At 41.3% G+C, this 6,000-nt stretch overlaps 1 pseudogene; it reads right to left on the bottom strand.

Moving 5' to 3' along the window:
• Positions 1 to 1,692: 1,692 nt before the first annotated feature.
• LOC118675709 overlaps positions 1,693 to 6,000 on the bottom strand; it is a 30,861-nt pseudogene continuing 26,553 nt past the window's right edge.

The following is a 6,000-nucleotide window of genomic DNA, read 5'->3' as shown; positions in this document are numbered from 1 at the left end:
CTTGCTGGGTGGGGGTCATGGCCTGAGATCTCTCATCAAGCCCTGCCGGGCAGGGGGGCACGGTCTGAGATCCCCCTTCAAGCCTCGTCGGGTGGGAGTGGCACAGCCTCAGGTCCCCTGGCCTGGTGCTGGGAGGGGGGGTGCAGCCTCAGGGCCCCTGTCAAGCCCTGCGTGGTGGGGGGCACAGCCTCAGATCCCCCGTCAAGCCCTGATAGGTGGAGGGTGCAGCCTCAGGTCCCCTGGCCCGGTGCCAGGCGGGGGGCACAGCTTCAGGTCCCCCGTCAAGCCCTGATGGGTGGAGGGCACAGGCTTAGGTCCCCTGGCCCAGTGCCGGGTGGGGGGCACAGCCTCAGGTCTCCTGCCTCTGCCCAGCACCATGCAGCCACAGGTCCCTGCTGATTGCTCTTTAAGGCTTGTTATGGGAACTTAGCCTCCACTGTGGGCACAGCCATCTTGTGTTATGGAAACCCCATCTCTGCTGTGGGCCCCACCATCTTTGTGATGGCATGATGGTCAATTTGCATATTCCATCTTTATTAGATAGGATTATATTATTTTCCATACAAAGAATTGTAAACCTAGTTTTGCCCCATCTTGTATACCACAAGGACAAAGAAAATTTACTAATGTTTTGCACAGCAGAGGTGATCAGGAGAAGCTGTTTGGGAACTCCAGGAATAGGAAGGATATTTTTTGATTTTTACCTATGATTAAAATAACAAAATACATTTCAAATGTTATTGGTTACATGCTTAGACTTTTAAATTTCAAATCTCTTGCTATTGTTTTTGTTGTTATCTTACTAGCAATGCTATTTAAACTGATTTGCTTTACTGATACCCAACTCATATTTTTCTCAAGCACCAGCTTTAAATTTATTATATAACAAAATACATAATATGTAATTTAATACATAATTATAAATAAATTAATATATAATATATAATAATTAATTATAATTAAATTATATAATATATAATCCTGCTTCCAACACACTTAGAAACTTAAGCAATATAAATAATATTTAACCCAATTTGCTAAAAATAAATAGCCAATGTTATGAAAGTATTATAATTGTTTAAGAATACTAAACTTTTGGAGAGAAGGAAGTATAGGTTAGTGTTGTGTTCTCTAACCTTTTTTTTTAGTGACACTTTTTCCTGCTTTGATATTTTTTGTCTTTTAAAACAATGTATTTTTATTGATTTCAGAGAGGAAGAGAGAGATAGCAACATCAATGATGAGAGAGAATCATTGGTCAGCTGCTGAGGATCGAGCCCACAACCTGGGCATGTGCCCTTGACCGCAATCGAACCTGGGACCTTTCAATCCGCAGGCTGACACTTTATCCACTGAGCCAAATAAGCTAGGGCTTTTTCTGCTTTTGAAATGAGCTCTCAATTACAAAATATTAAACTACACTCATTGGCCCAGTATGAACAAGCCCACAAGTAAGGACAGACAGCAGCAGCAGGTGGCAAGAGGTGGGAAGTGAGGTGAAGCAGTGGTTACAAATGTTCACAGGAAGCAAAACTGCCCAGTAGGCTGTGCCCTAATATTAGCACAGGTTAGAGTAGTCACTACCTTGGTGGGTGGCCTCAGTGTATTTGGGTTCAGATTCTACGTGGTAATACAATTTCTTCCAGTTAAGAGTTTTTGGCTTGGAGCAATCACAAAGTGGCCCAAAGTCTATTAGCTTTTCAAAATACTGTCTTAGACCTGATAGATGTACTGAGAGACTTCAGGAGCTCTACATTTCAGGGATTTCCTGGCTGGTTACATAGCTCAGCCAAGATCCAAATGTCGTTAGTACAGCATGCCCTTCCATATTCCCCTTGGCAATAATATAAATGTTGTTGTTTTGTAACTTGCTGGAAATAACATCAGCTTTTAAATGACATGCTTTAATCTGAAACTGAAGTTCATTTTCATTGGGAATATCCTTCCATGCTGCGAGGAAGACTTGGCTCTCCATTTTGTCGTCATCTACAAAATGCACATTGAGTGGGATGAGATGACTGAAGTAGAAGGCATTGATATTGTCTTTCACAGCCACCTGCAGGTTATTCAGAGGTTCCATCTTCATGACTGGGCCCAGGTGTTTAGAGGCAGGGAGACATCAATGCCCTGGTCTGGCACCAGTGGGTATGGATGGTCAGAGGAGTGCTGGGGATGACACCAAAGCTATTCTTGTTAAACTGGATTGTGAAGTCTGTAGCAGAGCTTTGTTGGTGTAATTCATGGCCATATAGATGTTCCATCGGTGATGAGTAAATGTTCCAGAAATCTCTAAGCCTTTATCCTTTACTGCAGGCAGCCAGACAGACTCAGGAGCCACATACCCAGCAGGTGGCATGCCTATGCCTGTTGAGTTCAATAGATCATCCAGACCACTGCTGACCATAGCAGCAGTAGGTAAAGGAGCAAAGGTTTAGGCACTGGTGATGGAATGAAGGATTGTGCCACCAGAATATCTAGTTCTTCTCTCAAGAGATCCACGGCTACTTCCTACATGGAGGATACCTTGGCACATTGACTGAGGGACCAAGGTCAAGGTTTAAAAGGTCACCCAGAAGGTCACCTTGAGAGAGGATATCCTGAGGCTGTTCCAGGTTGGTGGTAGTGGTGGTGCCAACAGGGCTATTGCACCTGCATCAGTGCTCCCATGATGTATTGGCAAGTGCTTGCGACAGATTCCATGTCTTCGTTTCACAAAAGCATTGAGAGGCTTGTGGTACTGCTACAGAAGACTGGAGAAAGACCAAGCAATGCCCAGAGAAATGGAGTTACACTTTATTATTATTATACCGGTGGGCTCAGAGAAAAAGATGTCTTTCAAATTCTGAACCAAATGCCAAAACCGGTTTGGCTCAGTGGATAGAGCATCGGCCTGTGGACTGAAGAGTCCCGGCTTCGATTCCAGTCAAGGGCATGTACCTGGGTTGCGGGCACATCCCCAATAGGAGATGTGTGTTTCTCTCTCATCAATGTTTCTAACTCTCTATCTTTCTCCCTTCCTCTCTGTAAAAAATCAATAAAAAAAAAATTCTGAACCAAAAACATGGAGGGAATTTTCTCTATTTATACTTTTTCTAGTTCTTGGTCTCCTAAATTTGGAATGAGACTTTCAGGCCTTCTGAGAAAGAGGCCTGTGTTCTGGGACCATATCTCAAGGCCTGGCCTGGTGCCAGCACTGACAACTCTGTCTGGGGCATAGTTTATGGCCTCTCTGGAATGGGAGTAGTCTTATTTTCCTATTATTTAAGCAAGCAAGCATTTACAGAAGCCAGAATAGCAGGGTTAAGGTTTCAAACACCAGTTTTTATATACGATGGAGGTTATTATGCTTCATTACCCAGTAACCAAAAACCACTGTGGCAGATTCGCTCACCCAGCAGAGTTGGCTCAGTATTTGTCTCCTCAGAGTTCAGATAAGACTACTTCTTTGGCTCTGATAGGGTTCGTTGAGAGAAGCCACCAATAAATATCTCGAAGCTCAGAATGACTAGAAACCTGTGTTGTCACACTCAAGACCTGCTGTACCAGCTCCTGTGTTTCTGATGGCAATAAGCAGAGTTGTTGGGTAACAGCTCTAGGAATTTCATTAGGACTTTTACTGCTGAAAGCACCACTGCTGAGTTGGATGAGATAGCCGGCAATTACCCACTCACAGATGCTCTGAGCCTCTCTGTCATCTTTCGGATTGTAATTGGACAGGCAGTGCAGGAAGAAAATCTGTCCCCCATTCAGTGCACTCATTCAGGGCTATCAGCAGCTTATTAATGTCCTATGGGTTCAGTTCAAGTAAGTTGCTGTTTGGGTAAGACTCACTGATTTCAGGTAACACAGCTACAGCAGAAGCCATCACTATTGGATTTAAATCTGCTCTGAGATCCTGCAGAGAATCCAGAAGTCCCTGGTGGTCCACGATTGGACATTGATATAATGGAGTTTTGCCACACAGACTACTGCTGTTTTCTGAACATAGGGATCTGTGTCTTTCAAGCACAACTGAGGGGCTCACAGAGAGGTTCTGCAATCTTGCCCACTCAGTTGCACCCCATAGTTCTGACTACCAGGGCCAGGACTAAAGGATTGGGATCTTCACAGTCTTTATTTTAGCTGATATATTGATATGTTTAATAAGAGCATTATTATTAAACATTCTTTATTGTTTTAGAAAATGTTTTTTCAGCATTTTCTTATCTAGCAATTCAAAGTTCTGGTTCTGTATTTTGTTTTAATTCTGTCTTTCGGAAGGAAAAACCTCACAAAGATATGCAGATTAAAATGAAAAAAATGTATAAATGGCTTAAAAAATTTTAATTGTAACACCAAATTTTCTTTTTTTTTTTTACAATATATTTTTATTGATTTCATAGAGGAGAGGGAGAGAGAGAAACATCAATGGTGAGAGAGAATCATTGATTAGCTGCCTCCTGCATGCCCCTATTGGGGGTTGAGCCCACAGCCCATCATGTGCCCTTGACTGGAATTGAATCTGGGACCCTTTAGTCCACAGGCCAATGCTCTATCCACTGAGCCAAACCAGGTAGGGCTTGACACTAATTTTTTAATGCTGTCCACATACAGACCCCAAATTTACTAAAACTCTTTTTAAATAGGATAGGAAACTTTGTTTTCAAGCTATTGATTGGACAGCTATGATGACATCACTTTTTCAGCAACCAAATGATGGAAACATTTCCAAACGCACATTTTCAAAATTCCTTCTCTGTAGCACAATTTTTTGTTTTTTATTAAATGACGATTTCACTCATTATTGAAGTGTTACTTTTTCCTCAAAAGGAAAGATAACATTAATGTATTTTTTAAAAATCTGCTGAGCAGCATGCTATTCATAGCAATTTTTCATTACAAGAGAGGTCAATAAATTAGGAGCACTTGTCAGTTGCAAAAGAACAATGTGTAACATGCCCAGTTTAAGAACTCTCAAGTGCTTTGTCATGAGATTACTAGAGGACCTCTATTTTCAATGACTCTTAACTGCTGGCTACATAATAAAATCACTTGGAGCCTTAAAAAACAAGCAAAATAGAAACAAATGAACAAACAAAACCCCCATCCCACCGGTTTCTAGGCCCCACCCCAAGAGGAGTCTGATTTAATTGCTATGCAGAGGGACACAGAAGGTGGTATTTTTCAAAAACATCCCAGGTTATTCTCACATGCAGTCAAGATGGAGAACCATTGTTATGCTTTGGACAAAACTTTCCTTGAATACCCCCTGTATGACAAAATATTTTACATATTCTAATTAAGCTAATATAATCCATAAATTCACTTAAATGAACACAAGTCAATAGCAGTACATTGCAGCATCCAGGAGGAGAAAGACTATGGCTGCCATGTCAAACCTTCTGTTTGGGTGAACTTGTAAACATGTACTCTTCTCTTTAGTGTGTTGTTTTTTTTTTTAAATTGTGCTAAAAACAAAGCACATAGAATTTATTGCCTTAATCATTTTTAAGTGTGCAGTTCAGTGGAGTTGACTGTATTTACATTATTGTATAACTGATCTCTAGAACTTTTTCATCTTGCAAAACTAAAACTCTATACCCATGGAACAACAACTCCTCATTCCCTCTTCCTCCCAGCACAGGGCAATCACCATTTTATTTTCCGTTTCCATAATTTTGACTACTCTGGTTATCTTGTCTAAATAAAACCATATAGTATTTGATCTTTAGTGAGCCTCTAGTAACTAGTTATGTGGGCCTTGCTTGTCTTGTGACCATCTCAGAGAGGGAGGGGTGAAGGAAGAGAGCTTTGTTTATAAACTATTAAATATTGATTACAATTATTTTTTAATTATTTTATTAAAAATATTTTTATTGATTTCAGAGAGGAAGGGAAAGGGAGACATAGAAACATCAATGATGAGAGAGAATCATTGATTGGCTGCCTCCTGCACATCCCACACTGGGGATCCATCTCACAACCTGGACATGTGCCGTGACTGGGAATCGAACTGTGGCC

Source organism: Myotis myotis, unplaced genomic scaffold (assembly GCF_014108235.1).
Source record: "Myotis myotis isolate mMyoMyo1 unplaced genomic scaffold, mMyoMyo1.p scaffold_m19_p_2, whole genome shotgun sequence".
NCBI classification, from domain to species: domain Eukaryota; kingdom Metazoa; phylum Chordata; class Mammalia; order Chiroptera; family Vespertilionidae; genus Myotis; species Myotis myotis.
Note: the sequence above shows the minus strand (reverse complement) of the source record. Positions and strands in the feature narration are given on the sequence as shown.